The sequence below is a fragment of the Mustela erminea genome, chromosome 3, assembly GCF_009829155.1.
Source record: "Mustela erminea isolate mMusErm1 chromosome 3, mMusErm1.Pri, whole genome shotgun sequence".
In the NCBI taxonomy this organism is placed as follows: domain Eukaryota; kingdom Metazoa; phylum Chordata; class Mammalia; order Carnivora; family Mustelidae; genus Mustela; species Mustela erminea.
Window position 1 is genome coordinate 63,564,346 of NC_045616.1, and position 21,941 is coordinate 63,586,286.

The 21,941-nt window shown below is 36.1% G+C and overlaps 1 protein-coding gene across 2 annotated transcripts in view; it reads left to right on the plus strand.

Annotated features, from left to right (window-relative positions):
• Positions 1-21,941, plus strand: part of CERT1 (ceramide transporter 1) — a 111,903-nt gene that overhangs the window by 7,144 nt on the left and 82,818 nt on the right. The gene's annotated exons all lie outside the window — the stretch shown is intronic.

A 21,941-nucleotide genomic window follows, 5' to 3' on the forward strand; every position in this document is an offset into this window, starting at 1 on the left:
ATGTTGTATATTATATGGTGTATTTTAAAGTTGTGTATAGTTTTGTATTTTGGGGTTTTATTTCCCTTGAGATAGATCATTATGCTAGAGGACAGAATAATGGATTCAAACATGTTTTTGATCTTGAGGTGTCTTTCCTTGATTCTTCCTCTCCTTCCTTTTGCATATTGTCACACGCTTATTAGTTATTACGCTTGATTCTTTGAAAATAGATTGTTGGTTGATGTGAAAGTGGAAGGAATTAAATTTTATCTTTATTGTTTACTGAATAGTAGTATTCCTGGAGTACTGTTAGTTTCTATAGAGTTAAATATAGTTATCCTGTTTTGAGTTACAAACTCTGATAATAGTGCATGACCTATTTAAGGAAAAGAAAAAATTTTAATAAACAATTACATTGCATCTGCTCAGAAAAAAAAAACAAACAAAACCTGTTATTTCTTTGTAGGTTTTTGTTGTTGTTGTTATACCTGTATTTGCATGCAAAACTTTCATTGTGGTACTTGGTCAAAAAATCGGGTGGGAGAGTGACACAATTTAAAAGGAGATGAGGGGGGGACCAAGTGGTATTCACTAAGCTAAGTAGTGATAGAGAAGGTAAAAAGATGAAAAAGGCAACAGATTCTGAGTGGTAGCCCTAGATACGGTGAAACAGGTTATAGGGAGAAGGACAAACATTTATATTCCTGAACCCCTTCAGCTTTCAGTTTCTTCCTTGCTCTGTAGGTTCAAAGGTTCGCTGTTACATACATCAAGGAAATTACAAAATATAACTGAATTCAGTGAACTTCTCACAATGAAGTTTACAAATAGAACATGTACTTGAGTTAAATTACAAAAATGTAATACTAATCTTCAATAATAATACTAATCTTCAACTAATAAAAATAGTATCCTTTGCTTTTCTTAATTAAGTATGGGCTATTATATGTATCACTTCATCTCCGAAGAGAAAAAATAAATGTCAATGTCGAATTTGCTCACATGGCACCCTTATAAAATTGACTGTTCATATGAAAAGAATTCTGGACTTGAAGAATTGTAACCATTAACATATTACTTGTTGGTGAACCTAGTGTCTGAGCCCACCTTTTCTGATAGAACCAAATTCATTGTTAAATTCACGCTTATTTTAACAATTAAGTTATTCTTAATTTCTTTTAATCATGTTCTTTGGCTATGCAATGATAAATTGGGTGAAATACTTTCAAGAAATAAAGTATTTCCTGGGAGAATTTGTTATTTGGAAGTAATTCTTAATGAGAAGGGCTTATAAGTGAATGAGTGAGAAAAAAAAAAAGCATTTTTTATTTTATGAAAAATAAGTTATCTGTATGTAGAATAAATATAGAAAGAAAGTTGATTTCTGAATTACTATAGTTTGTTACTTGCTTAAGACCTAGCCCATGCAATAAAACTTGCCATACAGTAGATGTTTAATATGTTAGTTGTATTTCTTCAATCAAAAGTAGTGTTTATGGAGTTTTTAAACTGTTCTTTATTTTTAAAATTCTGTTTTTAAAATATTTTTGGTAGAAAAAAAAATGTGATCCATGGCATGAAAAGGTTTAAAAAGTAAATGCTTCTCTTTGCTCTTAGTCTTGCATTCAAGAAATAGACAAAGTAAAATTTCTGGGTTTTTTCCTCCAAGTAATTTGTATGCTTTTACAAGCATTTATTTGCTTATATCCTTCATTTTTATTTGCACAAATAGTGTCATGCTAAATCTACTGTTCTCTGACTTGTTTTCTTCTAGCGTGACTTGAGTGTTAACTACTGTATTTATTCTATTGAGTTGTTTAGATGTGCCATATCATGTTTATTTGCCCCCCCTTTTTTGACATTTAGATCATATCTAATTTTTTTAAAGATTTTATTTATTTATTTGACAGAGAGAGAGCAAAAGCAGGGAGAGAGGCAGAGGAAAAGGGAGAAGCAGGCTCCCCACAAAGCAGAGAAAGCCTGATACGGGAATCGATCCCAGGACTCTGGGATCATGACCTGATCTGAAGGCAGTGGCTTAACCAACTGTGCCACCCAGGCATCCCCATAGCTAATCTTTTTATTGCAAACATTGTGGGAACACTTATTTTAAAATTTGTTAATAGTTACTGGCAAATGACTTATTCAAAAGATTACCACTTTTCACTCTTACCAATAATGTATGAGTGTCTTTTTTCCCGTACACTGAAGTATTGAGGAAATTTGGTTTTGGCAAATGTTAAAATATTTGTCAAACTGCTAGATAAAAATAGTATCTTAATATTTTACATTGCATTTTCTATTTAAGAGACTAACTTAATGTGCTTATAGGCCATTTATATTTTTTTTGCTCTTCCATTTATTCTTGTTTTTTCTTTTCTTTCCTTACTGATTTATAGAAGCTCCTGATAGCATGGTAATTGGCCATTTGTCATATTTATTGCAGATATTTTCCCCAGTTTGTCATTTGTATATTCTTTCGTTCTTTTATAGTCTTTTATAGCCTTACAGAAATTAAACTTTTTTACATACTCTTATTGACCTTTTCCTTTATGACTTCTGCATTTAGTTATGTTTAGATAGTCTTTACCAATTCAAAGACTATAATATAATACATAGCTATATTTTCATCTGAAATTTACATTTGAATTTTATTCCTGTGAGAGTTCCTTTAGTCTAAGGAGTGATGTGGGAATTTAGCTTTTTATTGTTTTCCAAGTGACTATGTATTCTAATGCCATTAGTTGAATCATTCAGCTTTTCTCTACTGGCTTGAAATATCACCTTCATTATATATTACATTCCTGTGTGTGTACTTGAGGTTGTTTCTGCCGTCTCTTCTCTTTACTTGGTTTGTGTATTCCTTCTGTTTGCAGCATGTTTAAAATTATGTTACTGATATTTCATCAACCAACATTTCGTGATCCTTTCATGAAGATAGATGAAGTGGTTTCTTTGCATTTACTAAGATAAGATGTTTTGGGATTTAGGTAGGTAGAGATATTTGGTATAATGAAAATCGTAATGTCTTTAGAATTGGTTTGTCTAGGGTCTGTAGTCCCATCTCACCCTAGGTATCTGACTTTGTATGTCTGAAATTTTGTAGAACGTCTTTGATTACCAAATGAATGGAATTCCTATTACTCTTGTAAGTTGGCTATAGGGAAATATATCCACCAATTTCATGGTTTAATATATTCAGAGGGAAAACTGAAAGTTAGTGAAAATGTTTATTGTTAGATTTTAGAAAATTAAAACCAAAGAGCTCTTTGGTAAGTAGGGGTTGAAGGAGAACTCGAAAGATCCTGGCAAAATTAAAGAAGCTAATAGAGATGTCAAAGCAAGGGAAGGAAGTATTCAAATTGAAGAAAACTATAAAACTAAACACAAAAGTTTTAAGTGCCAAATAAAGACTAATGAGATCCAAAGAGTATTTGAAGGTGGAATTGTAAAGTAAGAAATTAAGATACAGAATATGTTCAGCAAATTGGATATCACCAAAGATGAGTAGTGTGCCATAAATAATCATTATACAAGGAACTCTAGATTATTGAGAAATTTAAGAAGTTGGCTTTTTATGAAGTACATAACTTTGCTGTATTGAATTGGTAGAAAGAGGAAAGTATACACAACAAGTAAAAGTACTAGATAAGGTATTAGTTGGTAATTCTTATTTGAGGAGCATTTGCCTATGAATTTCTAAAGGAATTAGAATCTTAAACTGCTAAGACTTATGCCTTGAAAAACTAGTAATATCTGTTCAGTTCATTTGGAAATATCTTCTGTGTTTAGATAACTTGAGTGTAACTGGAATAATATAACTCAAATAATTCAAATATAATAAGAAATGTTTAAAATAGTTGGTAAAAGGTTTTGTTTTGTTTTAAGATTGTATTTATTTATTTGGTAGAGAGAGATCTCAGGTAGGCAGGCAGAGGGAGCAGCAGGCAGAGGAGGAGGGAGAAGCAGGCTCCCTGCTGAACAGATCCAGCAGGGCTTGATCCGAGACTGTGGAATCATGACCTGAGCTGAAAGCAAAAAGCTTAACTAACTGAGCCACCAGGCACTCCTGGTAAAAAGTTTTATAAGTGGAAAAATATAAAAAAGTATACTTCTTCAAATGTAGGACCCAGAATGTTGAAATAATTTGCCCAAAATTATTTAATTACAGAAGGTAATTAGTTTGCTAGGTTTGCCCTAACAAAGTACCACAAACTGGGTGGCTTAACCAGCAAATTTAATGTCTCACAGATATGGAGATTAGTATTCAGATCAAGGTGTAGTCAGGTTTGGTTCCTTTGTTGCTTTTGCTGGGTTCCTGGCCATCTGGCATTCTGGTGCTTATGGATGCATTACTCCTGTGTTTGCGTTCATGTTCACATAGTGTTCTCTCTGTAGATATACTCATGTCCACATTTCCTCTTTTTGTAAGGATACCAGTCATATTGAATTAGGGGCCTACTCCAGTGTAACCTTATGCTAGCTAATTACATCTCTATTTCCCTGTTTCCAAATAAAATCACACTTTGAGTTATGCAGGGCTTCAGCATATACATTTTGAGCACAGAATTCAACCCATAACACTAAATATCTGAGTTAAGACTATAATCCAAGTCTCCTGATTCCCATCTGGTGTTATGTTATCACATGTCACTGAGCACAGGAAAAAAAAATTATATATATGATGCACTTATTTGGCGTAAGACTTGCAGGAACATTCCGGTTAAATATTTATAAAGCAGCTCTTTAAAATTTGTATTTACTATTAATGCCTTCTGTTAAATCTCTATAATAAATATAGTGTGCATTTTAGCATTGAAGTTTCCATAAAGCAAGGAATATACATAATTTTCTAGATTTGCCTCCTGAAAATAGTTAAAAAGAGGCTATTTTCTTAGTTTTCTTGAAGGTCTTTTAAGCTTCACATATACAAGTTTTGAATTAAAAAAAAATTTTTTTTAAAGATTTATTTATTTGGCAGGCTGAGATCACAAGTAAGCAGAAAGGCAGGCAGAGAGGAGGAAGCAGGCTCTCCGCTGAGCAGAGAGCCCCACACGGGGCTTGATTTCAGGACCCCAGGATCACGACTCGAGCCAAAGGCAGAGGCTTTAACCCACTGAGCCACCCAGTTTACCAGTTTTTCTTTACCAGTTACCAGTTACCAGATACCAGTTTTTCTTTACCAGTTACCAGTTACCATATACCAGTTTTTCTTTAGCATTTTTATTTAGCATTATATCTTAATTTCCAGAGTACTTAATATTTCATTCATGGGCTCTGAAGTCAGACATGGGTTTACATCTTGTCTTTTCTTACGGCCACAGGTACCTTTGGATAGATTACTAAATTCTCTGAGTTTCACCTTCCTTAACTGGTTAAAGGGGGAAGGATATAAGATCTAAGTATGGGATGCTTATGTGTATTAGAATAACATAGAAGCACTTGTACAGTTCTTGGTATATAATAAGCACTCAGATTTCTTTAGGTTTATTTTGTTTAACGTTTGAATTAACGTTTGTTTAAAGCCTGGAGTTTAAAAATAAAAGAAAAGGGGAAGGTGGGAAAACCTTTTATTAAAGGGTGACAAAGCTGCAGATAACTTACTAGAGCCAGCATATGTTCCATTTCCTATTTGAACAGGTTCTCATTCATTTCTTCAACCACTTTTTTTTTTTAAGATTTTATTTATTTGACACACACACAGATCACAAGTAGGCAGAGAGGAAGGCAGAGAGAGAGGGGGAAGCAGGCTCCCTGCTGAGCAGAGAGCCAGATGCAGGACTCTATCCCAGAGCCCTGAGACCATGGCCTGAGCCAAAGGCAGAGGCTTTAACCCACTGAGCCACCCAAGTGCCCCTTTGACCCACTTTTCTGCACCAAGGGGTAACTTTTCTCTCATTCTGTATATATCTATATATTTATCTATCTATACCCTTTATTTGTGTGTATATATATACATATGTATAAAAATAGTTAAGTTTTTATATGCTTTCTGCATGTTCTGACAAACTTTTTCCTTGTTCTACTATTTATTGTTTTTTTTAAGTCATGTAATACCTTCTTAAAACTCAGATTTATTGAGGTATAATTTACATCCAGTAAAATTCACCCCTTTTAAGTGTACAGTTACAGCTTTCATAAATGTATACAATCATATAATCACTGCCACAATTTCCATCACCCCCAAAAGGTTCTCTCCTGACTCTTTGTAGTCAATTACCTCCCTATCCCAAATTTCTGAAAACCACTGTTCTTGTAGTTTTGCCTTTCCCAAAATGTTATATAAATGGAATCCTACAGCAATGAAGCTTTTTGTGTTTTGGTTTTCATTTACCATAATGCTATTGAGAGTCATCCATATTGTTGCATTTATTCCTAACTTGTTCCTTTTTGTTACTGAGTACTTTCCACTGTATAGATGTACACAGTTGTTTATTCTTCACTATTGAGGGATACATGTTTGCACCTGGATTTAGGCCACTGTAAGTAAGGCTGCTGTAAATACTCACATGCAGCTGTTTGTTTAAACTTTTGCTTTTTTTTTTTTTTTTTGGGTAGATGACTAGGAATGGTATTGCTGGATCATATAGTAAGTGTATGTTTAACTCTATTAGAAACTCCCAAACTGTTTTCTGAAGTGGCAATACCATTTTATTTTCCTACCAACAATGTATGAGATTTCCAGTTGCTCAGTGTTTTTGTCATTGCTTGTTTTTTGTTTTTTTGTTTTTATTTTAACCATTCTAGTAGCTGTATAGTGATATCTCGTTGTTTCAACTCACATTTTCATAATGACTAATAGTGTTTTATATCTTTTCATCTGTTCATTGTTTATACCTTTCCATGATACCTCAGTTCAAATCTTTTTTTTTCTGTGTTTGTCTTTGTATGAAAGTTCTTTCTATATTCTGATACTGTAACTTTTATCAGACATGGGTTTTTTTTTTTAAGATTTTATTTATTTATTTGACAGAGGGAGACAGAGCAAAAGAAGAAAAACAGGCAGAGAGAGAGGGAGAAGAGGGAGAAGCAGGCTACCCGACAAGCAGAGAGCCTGATACAGGGCTCAGTCCCAGGACCCTGAGATCATGACCTGAGCCAAAGGCAGATAGATGCTTAAAGACTGAGCCACGCAGGCGCCCCAATGGGTTTTGGTTTTTTTTTTTTTTTTAATCAGACACATATTTGGCAAATATTTTCTCCTAACCTAAAAGGCTGATTTTTGCACTATCATCAAAAAATCAATTACATTTAAAACATATTTAAATGTATATTTTGGGGGTGCCTGGGTGGCTCAGTGGGTTAAGCCTCTGCCTTCGGCTCAGGTCATGATCTCAGGGTCCTGGGATGGAGCCGCTCTCTGCTCAGCGGGAAGTCAGCTTCCTCCTCTCTCTCTCCCTGCCTCTCTGCCTACTTGTGATCTCTCTCTGTCAAATAAATAAAAGGTTTAAAAAAAATGTATATTTTGTAGATTTTGTGCTCTGAGTTCTTAGGAGCCCTTGAAGTTTATTTATTTCCTAGTGTAGCACTATTATTAGTTTTTTTTAAATAGGTTATTTGTAGAGAAGTAACATTTCTCACATTCTTTACATTTTTATTTTTTAATTTGGGCATACAGTGGCACAGTGTCACTTAATTAAAGTGACAACGCTTTAGATTTAAAATTACCTGCTTACAACTCGTTGTGTAGTCAGTTCACTGGTATTGCTTTTGAGCTGCTGCTTTAGAGTAAGTGCTACCGTATGCTTGACTTTTGTTGTTTCTTCACTGACACAAGAAAACCATGGCTGATAAAGAACGATATATTCTTTTGGTCCCCAAGTTAGAGAATATATATCATCCAACAGTTATTTATTTATAAAGTATATGTACCCACTAGTGAGGATTTATCACTTAAAAAAGGAAAAGATCTTATAAGTTTATTGTAAGGAATCAAGAGACCAAGAAGCTGTGATTAGTTGAGGCTCATCTAGAAATTAAGATGGTCTCCACAATGATAATGTATTGAGGGCAGGAGACAAGGTTGGGTAATGATTCTTGAAACTTAACATCTAAACCCAGTTTCATGCAGTGAAGTTTTCTTCTGTTGTTAAAGTTGTCAAATAGTTTCATTGACTTTTAAAAAACTAGGAAATTCATCTCCATAAAGATGCATATATTTAATCTCCTTTCCCAGTGGGTTAAACCAAAAAGGGAGAACCAGAGAGGAGACAATAGAAGAGAGCGTTTTAGAAGCTGGAAAACAGATGGACAAGTGCAGAGTGAGTTAATAGATCCTGAAAACCCAAATCCTAAATTATCAGTTGGGAAAACTGTGAACTAGATTTACATTGCAATAATATAATACTTTAATAAGAATTTGGATGTGAAAATTGTAAAAACTAGGGAGAGTATCAGTTTAAGAAGCAGTCAGATCCCCAGATTTTTCTTTTCCAACTTTGTCCAGTTGGGTGGTTGACCTACCCCTGCACTAACCTGACAAAGATAGATTTATTCTACAGGGAGAATAAAATAGTCTCTGGGCAGGAGAATGTGGAAATGCGCATTAGAAACAATTGAAAACAAGGAATGATACTAAAATAGGGACGGTTAGGGGAAGGGTGCAAAGTGAATACTGAGACCTTAACTTCACCCTTTTCTTTAGGTGACAAATTTCCATACTGAGGGCAGGAGATTGCTGGAGATTTGTCTAGAGAATCTGACCAGGCCAAGAGGAAAGACCTAAAAATAACATCAGAGCTTCTTCAACACAGTAGCCCAACTGGATTAGCCAGCAGTAATGCTCGTCTTTGATAAACTGCCCATACATAACTTTTCAGGTTCCAGTCAGCTTTGTGGATCCCCCAGCTCTTAGAAATGAACAGTCAAGGACCACCAATCATATGAGGTTTTCAGTATGAAAAAGATGAAGAGAATAAATGCAAGATGAGGTAACAAATTTTCAAATCCATAAACATAAAGAAGAAAATTTGTTTTCTCTGTATTCTCAGAGAATTTGGAATCATGAAACAAAAATGTATACTATAAAAAAGAAATGATTAAAAAGAGCTGTTGGAAATTATAAATATGGTAGCAGTGATGAGAAAATCAGAAGGGTTAGAAGATAGAATTCTAAACATTTCCTAGAAAATCAGGAAAATAAAAAAGATAGTGAATGAGAGAAAAGATAAAATTAAAGGAATGATCCCAGAATTTTGGTATTTGAGCAGTAGAAACTTGAGGAAGAGAGAACAAAGAAAGGAAGCATCCATAAAAGAATATAAGAGTATAAAAATCTTGATTTCAAAAGCAGAATTAGTTTACTGAGATGAATGTAAGAAAATAAATTTTATAGAAAACATAAAAGAATACAAGAAAAATTAATAGAAAAGGACATGAGTTTTGGGGTTCCTGGGTCGTGCAGTTGGTTGAGCGTCCAACTATTGGTTTTTGCTCAGGTCGTAATCTCAGGGTCCTTGGATTGAGCCCCAAGTGGGGCTTTGCACTCAGCACAGGATCTGCTTGGGTTGCTCTCCCCCTCCCCGCCCCGTCCCACACCACTGCAATCTCTTTTTCTAAAATACATAAATCTTTAAAAAAAAAAAAAAAGATATTTCACTTTGAAAGGTCACAGAAGGTTCAGCATAGCATGTTAGATGAAAAAAGACCCATTATTAAAGACATGTCCTTGTACCAAGTCAGACCACGGGGAAGAATGAAGATCCTGCATCTTCCAGAGGGGAAAAACAAATCACAACAAAGGATAAGGTTTCAAAATGACTATGGACTTCTTAAAACACTGGATGCTAAAATGCAATGACGCATACCTTCATTCGTTTGAAGAACTATTTTTTAAAATTTTATTTATTTATTTATTTATTTGACAAAGAAAGATCACAAGTAGGCAGAGAGGCAGACAGAGAGAGAGAGAGAGAGAGGAAAGCAGACTCCCCACTGAGCAGAGAGCCTGATGTGGGACTCGATCCCAGGACCCTGAGATCATGACCTGACCCAAAGGCAGTGGGTTAACCCACTGAGCCACCTAGGTGCCCCTATTTTTGACACTTAATTCTGTATCTGGCCAAACCATTAAAGCACTGTAAGAGCAGATAAAAGCATTTTAAAATGTCTCAAAAAATTTACTTCTTTTGACTTTTAAAATGTCTTATTTTAGACATACATACTCACATATCTACAGATGAAATGATATGTTTAGGATTTGCTTTAAAATAATCCATCTGGAAGGGCTTGAATTAGTGGGTACTATATGGGAGGGTTTATTATCCTGTTCTTTATTTTGCATATGTTTGAAAATTCCTGTAATAAAAAGTAAGAAAACACACAAATACACATTCTTCAAAGCTTTCTTTTAGGAAATGTGCCCCATCAAAACAAGGAAGTGGGGGCACTTGGGTGGCTCAGTTGTTAAATGTCTGTCTTCAGCTCAGGTCATGATCCCAGGATCCTGAGGATCCTGGGATCGAGCCCCAATACCTGCAAGGGCTCCTTTGTGTTCCTTCTCTCGAGGTGTCTCTCTCCATCAAATAAATAAAATCTTAAAAAAAAAAAAAAAGTTGGGGCGCCTGGGTGGCTCAGGGGTTAAACTAACCTCTGCCTTTGGCTCAGGTCATGATCCCAGAGTCCTGGGATCTAGCCCCTCATCCACATCCGGGAGCTCTCTGCTCAGCAGGGAGCCTGCTGCTTCCCCCCTCTCTTTGCCTGCCTCTCTGCCTACTTGTGATCTCTCTCTCTGTCAAATAAATAAAATCTTTAAAAAAAAAAAAAAAGGAAGTATTAAATGAGAAAGAGGGAGATATGGGAGAGAACATTGTTCTCAAAGTGTGATCTCCAGGTCATTAGCATTAAAATCAGCTGTGAACTTGACAAATGCAAATTCTCGGGCCCAGTTTCAGACCTAATGAATCAAAAACTACCACTATGAGCTTCAGCATTCTGTCTTCAGGTGATTCTGATGCATGCTGAAGTTTCTTGCTCTTCTAAAGCAAGAAAAATAGCTATGCTCAGGAATGGATTTCTCATTCTCTTAACTGCTTATTTTCTGAACTTTGATATTTGATCTCACATTTAAATGAATGGAGTCCTTACGCGTAAAGGTAGAGGAATTAGTTGTGCTGTTGGTGCTAGCAGTCTGAATGGACGGTGGATATTAAAGGTTCAGATTTTGGTAAACTGTTAAGTCAAGTGATTGTCTTCAGAAGCAGAGTAGTTAAGAGTTGAACAGATGAACATCTGCTATATCAACCTTACTGCTCGTCTAATTGGCACCTTGACATTCTCTGCTAACAATGTTCATTGAATTTTCCACTATCTAGAATGTCTTTTCCCTCCTCCACTATCAAAACCCTGTCTTTTCTCTGGGTCTAAACCAAACCACAACTTTTCAACAAACCATTCCCCATCTTTTTGTCTTAACTATAAGGTTCTTAAAAAAGAAACATGGACTAAGCTACTGTTACGTGCTAAATAAGCCTTGTGCTAGGTATTTTACATGTTACCTCCTTTAGTCATCCTAATAATCTCTTAATAACCTAACTCAATATTAACATTTTCATGTATGTGCTTTTCTCTTGGTTTTGTGCCTTTGATTTTTATTTCAAGAGGAATGGTAATTACGTACTTCTAGTTCTTGTTGAAAGTATTTCCTTTACCCCTAGTGGTTCCCAGATTTCAGTGTGCATCTAGAAGGCTTACTGTTACATTTGCAAGGTTTATGTAAAAGCGAAACTTTTTTGAAAGACATAAATATTTTCAGGTCATTAAATTGTTTTTGCTATTTAGAAGACTTGGAAATAATCAGTTTTAAAAGCTAAATTAAGGACATTAAAATATGCCTTGATCATGAAGTAATTATAATTATTTAAGTTTTAGCAAAGTTTTGTAATATTTCAATAATGTTACATTACACAAATGCATATTCATGGCTCTTCCATCACATAATTTGAATGAAAGTCCCTTATTGGGTTGTGATTCTGAGTGCCTTCATAAAAGCCTGTCAGTTGAACTATCGCAAACCTTTTTTATTTATTTTTTTTAAGTTTTATTTATCTTATAGAGAAAGGGAGGGAGAGTGAGGGAAAGAATCAAGCAAAGTAAACGCTGAGCACAGAGCCTGGCACAGAGCTGGATCCCACAACCCTGAGATCACACCCTGAGCTGAAACCAAGAGTAGGTAGGACATTTAACTTGACTGCACTACCCAGGTACCCCAATATAGCAAAATCTTTGTATTTCTGATGTGGGTTTGATTTTCAGAAGTCACCAGGAATTACTCAGGATCACTGAACCAGATAATCGAAGTTTAATAAAGTTTTTTGGGCCAAAATATATTTTAGGTCAAGTATAGCATATAGAAGATATTTATTTATGTTAATTTGTTTACTAAAAGTTCTTTCTTTTAGTCTGAAATAGTAGTTTTATTATAATAGAAAATGTGCTTAGAGGCCGAAGTTTGCTTTTTATGATTTTTGGGACAGGTAGTTGACATTTTTGTAATGGCAAACCATTACCACTAAAATTCCATTATAAAAATTCCACAAGAGATCACGGGAGAAGATTATAACTGTATTTTCACTAACTTTTAACTGACATTTCACATTTTATTAATGTAGAGAAAAATTATAGTAATTCTGTCAGTATCTGTGACCTTTTCACAGACAGAAATTACAGGTACTGTCCCATAACATTATTGGCACGTTGTAGATATCTCAAAATAACACTAATTGCTACTAGATACTAATTTGTTGGTATAAACTAACACACATATATATTAGTATATCTTAACTTAAATTTTTAAAATTTTAAATTCTATGTATTTGGTTTCTTTTAGAATCATATGTATTTTGCTATATACTTTTGAAAACATTGTTCAGAGGACTCTGAAAATTGCAACAGATTTGCCCAAGAGTGCTTGAACCCTTGCATTACACAGGGCTGCACAGAACATTTTTGTGGCATTAGAATTTTGTCTTGAGTCTATTTATTGATATCTTCAAGTAATTTAAGATGAAAGAATTAATATCTAAATTTCTGAAGTGAAGTGTGAAGTATTTCAGGCCCAGTGAAAAAAGGAAAATGCATCATATTATCCTTTCTCTGCTTCAGGCTCTCTTGGGTTATAAGGTTTTACATGATCTGCCACCTTCTTAAACTTCATTTCTTGCCAGACTCCCTCCTCTCATGGTGTCATCTCCAGTCATGCTATACTTTCAGGGTCTTATCTAGGCTTGTTCTTTCCTGCCACACATCTTTATATGTGCTTTTCTTGCTGTTCAGAATGTTCTTTCTTTCTTCCGTTGTTCATTCCATTTCATCCTTCTCTTGGTTCAGATACTAACTACTTCCTTGGAAACCTTCCCTGGCATATCTGATTAGATTCCTTCGTTTATTATAGGCTTTCTTAACATGCAGCATCTTTCTTGTTTATGGCTTGTTACCCTTGAAGTTTACATTTCTTGTGTGCTGATTTGGTTGATGGGAGCTCCACAAAGTTAAGGACCTGTTGATTCTTAGCATTGTATCCTCAGTGCCTCAGATCATGCTTGGTAAATCATAGGTGCTCATAAATATTTCATTGGTTGGCTGGTTACATGGATAAATAAATGAATGAATGAAAGATTTAAATCATGGTTGTCCAATAGAAATATGTGAGTCACAAATATAAGTCACATATGTAATTGAAAATTTTCCAGTAGCCACATCAAAAAGAAAAATGAGATTATTTATTATATTTTATTTAACTTAATATATCCAAAATATTGTCATCCTAATACACAGTTGTAAGAAATTATTACTGGGGCACCTGGGTAGCTCACTCAGGTGTCTGACTCTTGATCTCAGCTCAGATCTTGATTTCAGGGTTGTGAGTTCAAGCCTTAACTTGGGCTCTGTGCTGGGCATGGAGCCTACTTAAAAAAAAGAAAAAAGAAATTACTATTAAGGTATTTTACAGGGGCCCCTGGGTGGCTCAGTGGCTAAGCCTTTGCCTTCTGCTCAGGTCATGGTCTCAGGGTCCTGGGATCGAGTCCCGCATTGGGCTCTCTGCTCGGCAGGGAGCCTGCTTCCCCCTGTCTCTCTGCCTGCCTCTCGGCCTATTTGTAATCTCTGTCTGTCAAATAAATAAATAAAATCCTTAAAAAAAAAAAAAAGATATTTTACATTCTTTGTTTTCTACGAAGTCTTCAAAATCCAGTGTGTATTCTACACTTATCGGTCATCTTAGTTCAAACTAGCCACACATGACAAATGACTACTACATTGGACAGCACAGGTTTAGATATCAAAGCATTTTGAAAATAAAGAAATTCAGAGCTGCCTGCATCATGTTCCAGCCTTTACCTCAGGGTAAATATTAAAAGCAGGGTTTTGTTTATTCAGTAATTCCCAAAATTGAGGTAAAAATAAGAGACAAAATACCCAGAGGGTACATCAAGTTAAATACGTTAAATGAAAAAAATTGAAACAGAATACTGAATATTTATAATTTGCCTTCCTATATATTTCCCTTAATATTTTCACGTTAAGTTTATAAACAGAAAAGGAAGACAAGTTCTTGAGAAAAATGTTACACAGTTGGGGACAGTGAGATTATGCAAACTAACCTTGTCTGGGAATCTTTTCTTAGGTTCTGCTCTCTTAAAGTAGGTAACATTTTTATTAAGTGGCTCTTGTTATTTCAGCGTACTTTATTGTTGGGTGAGTCTGGGAAGGTTTCTCTAGGAAAGTATTACTGTATTTTAGTGAATCTGAGCACCAACTTTATTTATATATCACATTGCTTGTTCTAGTTTATACCATTTGTAAGACACATCCTTATTCAGAGATGTAAAATTTGTGTGCATAGTGGGGTGTTTTATAATGGGTGAAATGAGGTGTGTGAGTAGAAATCTCAAAGAGGGTGCGCCTGGGTGGCTCATTTGATTAAGTGTCTGCCTTCGGCTTGGGTCATGGTTCTAGGGTCCTGGGATCAAGCCCCGCATCAGACTCCCTGCTCAGCGGGGAGCCTGCTTCTCTCTCTCCCTCTGCCTACAGCTCCACCTGCTTGTGCTCTCTATCTCTGTCAAATAAATAAATAAAATCTTAAAAAAAAAAAAAAAAAAAAGAAAGGAGGAAAGAAAAAAGGAAAATTAACATGGTAAGGGGTGACCTGGTAAGAAAGAGCAGCAGTTGTTAAGTTCCTCCGGGACTAGTTGAAATAACTCTAAGGGGACCTATCTGGCTGGAGGCTTGTATGGTTTATAGAACAAGGGGAAAGTAGTAGGAAAAGGAGGCACAGAGGTGGTGCTCCTGGTTGAACAGACCCTTGTGGATCATTTTAAGGACTTTGAAGTTTTATGCTGAGTGATAAGGGAAATTATTGGAAGCTTGACCAGTGGAGTGATTTAATCCTAGTAACAGAATCACTTTTGACTGCTTTGTTAAGATTAGATTGTAGGAGGTAAGGATAGAAGCAGGGAGCCAAATTAGGTAGCCCCTTGGTGGCAGTGCAAATAATCAAGAGCCAGAGGAGAGAGAGCAGTAGTTTGTATCGGAGTGGTGTTGGTGGAGATTATGAGAAATGATTAGATTCTAGATTCACTTGGAATGTGTAGCTGACAAGGTTTGCGGATTTGCTGATGGATGCCTCATATGATGTGAGAAAAATGAAGGGTCAGATGATTTCAGGTCTAAGCAGTTGGTAGTTAACCATTTACAGAAATGTCAAAACCTACAAGAGAAGTCTGGTGAAGCAAATCAGATGACCACATTTGGATGTGTTGAGATTCCTCTTAATCATTCAGGAGAAGATAGAGAAGAGGCAATTAGGTAAAAGTTTGGAGGTTGGAGGAAGAGGCCTGGTTGAAATTATACATTGTGTATATTTGTGCACCCATGAATGTTCTTATGTCACATGGTATGTGTCTGTGTAACTTTATTTTTGATCCTCGAGTCATTGACTCTTTCTTCAGAATTCCTTTTCTTCTCCTGTGTGCTTAATCTTTTATTTTAATATTAGTGATTTTGTCACGTGTTTGATTGCATTTTCTCCCTTTAACAGTGGGATATAAAGAGAGATTAAGCAGCTGGCTTTCAGGGGACTCTTGCTCTTGTCTTTTTATAAATCATTTTTAACTTTTTATTTTGGAATAATTTTTAACAAAAAGTTTTTAAGCGTAATGTGATAACTTCTGTGAACACCTAGATTCAACAATATTTTAACATTTCTTTTATCATTCTCTCTAGACACACATGCACACGTGCCTTACATTTTCCTGTGTCATTTGAGAGTAAGTTCCATGTATCATACTTGTTTTACTCTTAATACTTCAGTATATAAATTCCAAGGGCATAGAGACTCAGTAGGTATAACCATAATATAGCTGGCAAATTCAGGAAATTTCATAGAGTAATACCTTTTTCTAATTTAGAGTCTGTATTCCAGTTTCATCCAATGTTCCAACGGTGTCCTGTATAGTATATTTTTCCCCTTCAGTACAAAATTTCATCTAGAGCATGTATTGTGTTTAGTTGTCATGTCTCTTTAGTCTTTTAATCTAGAACAATTAGTCATTTAAGCTTTCTTTGTCTAGTGTAACATTGCTATTTTTGAAAACTACAGGCAAGCATTTTCTATAATGTCTTCATTTGTAGTTTGATGTTTCTTTTTTATTTGATTCAGGTTGTGCATCCTTGGCAGAATACACTAAAATGATGTGATGTCCTTCTCAGGATATCACATCAGAGACACAGCTGTCTCTGCACTTCTTTCCTTCCAACCCCTAGCTATCAGGGTTTTGTTTTGTTTTGTTTGTAATGTAAATGTTATAGTTAAGATTTGGAGGGTAGGGAGGAGAACAGGGGTTCTACAACTTAAAAGGAAGGTTGGAAGAAAACATTGCATTGAGTTTGGTGTGCTACTTGCCACTAAAAATCTTCCAACTAATTCTCCTTATTTTGATTCTATGCTGAAACTTTCAGATTATGATATTTCTGGGTGGATTTCTTTAAAGGAATGCATTTACCAGAAAATTGAAATGTCTGCTTACCAGAGCATTTATTCCTCCCTGTAAATTACCTGATATGTTCACTGGTACATGCTTCAGTGTCTTGGGGTTGCTGACAGGATCTGGTTTTTACATTTGTATAGCACTGTTTTCCTAGACTGTGGGGACTTTTCCCAAGGTCACACCATCTATGTTAGATTCTGAATATAGCCAGTTAGCTTCCTTTAATGCCTCTGTCATCAGCCTGCACAAGTGATAATTATCACATATAGTCCACTTTGAACATTTTGTCGAATATCTTTTTATTTAAAATAAAACTTTTAATTTTGAAATAACTGTACTTTCATAGAAATTTGCAAAAATGGAGTGCAGTGGTTTTGTTCATCCTTCATCCAGTTTCTGTGCATGGTAAAATCTTACATAGCTGTAGTACAATTCAAAACCTGGAAGGTGATACTGGGACAACCCACAGACCTTACTCACATTTTACTGGTTTTATATATATTAATTTGTGTGTGTGTACATGTGCATGCATGTATGTGTAGTTTTATGCAATTTTATAACTTGTAACCACCATTACAATAAAATACAAAACTCATTCATCAGCACAAAGAACTCTCATTCTACCCCTTTATAGCCACTGCTAGCTCTCTTCTTTCCCTCCAGCCTACTATCTCATCCCTAACCCCTGCAACCACTAATCTTTTTATCATTTCTATAATTTTTTCATTTTGAAAATTTTATGTAAATGGAATCATTGAGTGTTATCTTTTGAGATTGGCTTTTTTCCTCAGCATGATTTCCTTAAGATTCCCTAAGCTATTGAGTATATTGATAATGTGTTCCTTTTTATTGGTCAGTAGTATATGTATCACAGTTTGTGTACCATTCACCAGTTGAAGAACATTTGGGTTGCCTCCATTTGGGGTCTGTTACAAATAAAGCTGTTACGAACACTGGTGTGCATGTTTTTGTGTGGATGGTAGTTTTCTGAATTTCAGTCTCCACATTCGGTAAATAAATGTTTTTTCAGTGCAGGTCACTGTCCTAGGACCTGAATTATACTGGTGTGCCAAACAGGGCCTCTGTTGTTCAGTCTTTGATCGCATGTGGTTGTATAGATACATACTAAAGTGCTCTTAAGGCAGTAGGCATGATTAGGATCACACTGTACATGTGCTTTTGTAACCTCTTTATTTTCTTCCACATATTAAGATGTCAAATTTCCAACCTTTGGAAATACTGTTTTTGAATGGATATCTAATACTCGGTTATGAAATGAACATTTGCTGTTTTTGGACTGCTTATTCCATCATCCGGAGGACCACTCATGGAACCAGAAACCACTGCACGTATTTTAGCAGAAAGTGTTCAGAACTCAAAGAACAAAAGAAAAACATTGTGGGTAGTGTATAGTTTTTAACTGCAGAGATAAGCTTTTACAAATCCTAGGGCTAGAGGGGCGCCTGGGTGGCTCAGTGGGTTAAAGTGTCTGCATTCAGCTTAGGTCATGATTCCAGGGTCCTGGGATCGAGCCCCGCTTCGGGCTCTCTGCTCGGTGGGGAGCCTGCTTCCCTTTCTCTCTCTCTGCCTGCCTCTCTGACTACTTGTGATCTCTGTCAAATAAATAAATAAAATCTTAAAAAAAAAAAAAAGAAAACAAAAATTCTAGGGCTGGAGGAATGAAGGGATAAAGTTGGGGTTATGAGAACCTATAAGTTGGAGAGAGCCCTTCAGAGTTGGGAGTTGGATCTCTGAAGAGAATGGGTTGCCCACCGGTGCTGGTAGCAGTATCACAGGAGCCTTTTGGGATTGAGGTTTAAACCTCTGAGTTGAAAGGATTGCCTCATTAGTGAGCACTTCACAAAGCTGAGGCTCAGACAGTTGGAGAGGGGCTCTCTCTCAAGATTCAGCTATCTCAGAAGCTTAGAGGAAATGCAGTATGCAACTGAGTCTCAGATATCTAGAAAGAAAATTATACTTAGTATAGTTGGTACTAATATCTCAGTAGTTTGAAGGGAATGTTGTAGAGCTCTACTTTACCTATCTAATAAGTGGCCCTTCCACAGTTGATGCTGTACATCAGAGGTGGCGAGGTGAGTCTGGTTCAAGGACTTCTGAAAGAGGCTAGGGACTGGAACTGATTGCCCCTGCCAGGATGAAGGACGTTTGCTGGAGAGATGTTGATGGAAACAGTAAGGGATCAAAAACACAAGTTTTTTTTCTACCTTCCTCTTGACTTCCAGTCCCCTTCTAGCATGTTGTCCCTATTGACAGAACTAACAGAGGAGGCTAATATAGGAAAATGCAGTTTGTAGCATCCCACTCACAGTCGCAATAGCATAAAATAGTATAAAAGCTTGGATTTAAGAGAGACAATGTGATAAGTGGCATGCTCATTATCAAATGAACTTTTGAAGAATTCCTTATTATGGGTCTGAGTAGAAGGTCTTCCAAATGAATCTGCAAAAGCCAAGTTCTCATTTTCTCCTCTCACCCCAGCATCCCTCCAGCCCATTAACTCCATTTAATCAGTCTATGGGCATGTGAATTAGGCCTAGATAATCAGACTGCTGTTATGCTACTCTCCCCTACATCTAGTGCCCCTTGTCACCACCAGCCTTACCTTGATTGTGAAACAGGATCATAAAAGCAGATAGGGAATTTTTCTCAAGATAATATTGGCAACTGCAGTGTCTAGTTTCTAGTAACAGCAGGTCCAGTAATGTGGCTTCCAAGGTTCAGAAGAGGAAGAGGCTCTGTCCTTACAATGACACTTGTGTAGTCTCAGAGTTCTCTTACTTAGTCTCCCCTGGCTCCTTTCCATTTTTTATCTCATTTATTTATATTTCTTAGCAATATGTGCTGCTGATACCTTCAAAATAAACCCCAGTAAGCAAGAATCAGTTTCTCTTGTAATTTGAGTGCTGTTTGATATATTTTATTCAGATCTGATAGTTTATTTAACTACTTGATTAGCTAATTGAATTGGTTGAAAAAGAAATTTTAATATTTTGTGTTTATTTTTCTAAAAAAGATGTTTGGCTTCAATCATTTTAAATCTTTGACTTCCTTGATCTCTGGACAGGATATTTAATAATGAGTAGAATAAGGATGAAATTTCCATTGTGGTGGTACTGGGTGGCTAAAACTTTAACAGAAAAACCAAACAGGCATCTTTCTGACGGATAGAACATGAGAAGGGTTCTGATACAAGCTGATAGAAAATGAGGAGGGAATCCACAAAGGAAAAGCCAAAGAAGGGGAACTCAAAATTATGTAAAAACTCTACCCAAATCTCTGGTTGACTTCTGAACCATCTATGAGTGAGGCAGATGGAAAGTAGTCTGAAGTTTGATCCGAAATAACTGATGCTGTGGCAGAGATATGGGGGAGCGAAAACTCCTTTAAAGAACACCTGCCTTTTTTTTTTTTTTAAAGCTGTAAGTACCAGAAGAAGGAATGCAAATAGTGAGGAGATAATCCAGAAAAAAGGAGCTAGAGAAAGGGAACCCCAGATTCTGAATATAAAACTCTGCCCAAGTTTGTACCTGACCCCTCGTTTGTGTGTGTTGCAGGCCAGAGTGGAAGTAGTCTGAACTGAGGTCCTAGCTGCTGCGCGTTAAACACATGACAGAAGTAGCAGTTTGGGTCTGAACATGTTAATTGCCTGCTGAAATAAAAACTATTTTTCAGAACAATATAACAGAATCCAGAGTTCACAGCCTAACATTCACAATATTCAGGGTCACCTCAGAATTACTCAATATACAAAGAGCCAGGAAATAACAACCCATTCTCAGGAGAAAAGACACACAATAAAATGCGAAATTCAGGATGAACAAGATGTTAGAATTATCTGACAATGATTTTAAAGAAGCTTTTATAATTATGTGAAGTAAAAGAAAATAGTCTTGTAATGAATGAAAAGAAAGGTACGCCATTTCAGCAGAGAAAAAGAAAATATATAAAAAGAACCAGTGGGAATTTGAGAGCTGCAAAGAATGATACCTGAAATAAAACTTCATTCTCTGGAATTTATAGTAGATAAAGATGACAGAAAATAATCAGGATCTTGAATATAGATCAAAAGAAGTCATTCCTTTTTTTTTTTTTTTTTTTTAAGATTTTATTTATTATTTATTTGGCAGACGGAGACCACAAGGAGGCGGAGAGGCAGGCAGAGAGAGAGGAAGGGAAGCAGGCTTGCTGCTGAGCAGAGAGCCCTACGCAGGGCTTGATCCCAGGACCCTGGGATCACGACCCGAGCCAAAGGCAGAGGCCTCAACCCACTGAGCCACCCAGGCGCCCCCAAAGAAGTCATTCTTAAACCAGTTTTGTTTTGTTTTGTTATTTATTTACTTTTAAAACTTTGTTTATTTATTTGGCAGACAGAGATCACAAGTAGGCAGAGAGGCAGGCAGAGAGAGAAGTGGAAGCAGGCTTTCTGCCAAGCAGAGAGCCCGATGCTGGGCTCCATCCCAGGACCCTGGGATCACGACCTGAGCCAAAGGCGGAGGCTTTAACCCACTGAGCCACCCAGGCACCCTTGTTTTTGTTTCAAGTGAGCAGAATTAAATGAGGTTTTAGGAGTCTTGAGAGGAAAGAAAAGAATGTGAAAAAATTTTTTGAGGAAATTATAGTAAACTTTCAAAATTTGGTGAGGAATATAATTTTATAGATTCAAGAAGCTCAACAAACAGCAGGACAAATAGAAACTTAACACATTGTCAAACTGCTGAAAACTTAAGATAAAAAAAAAATCTTGAACACAGCTAGAGAAAAGGACACACAAATGGGGAGATTGAAACTTCCGTACACTTCTCAGGTCATGGAATGAAGAAAAAAATTACCATTCCAAAGTTCTGTATTCAGTGAAGATATTCTTCAAAAAAATGAAGTGAAATAAAAGATATTTTTAGATAAAGGACAACTAAGAACCTGTGGGCAGACCTGTACTACAAGAAATACTAATGGAAC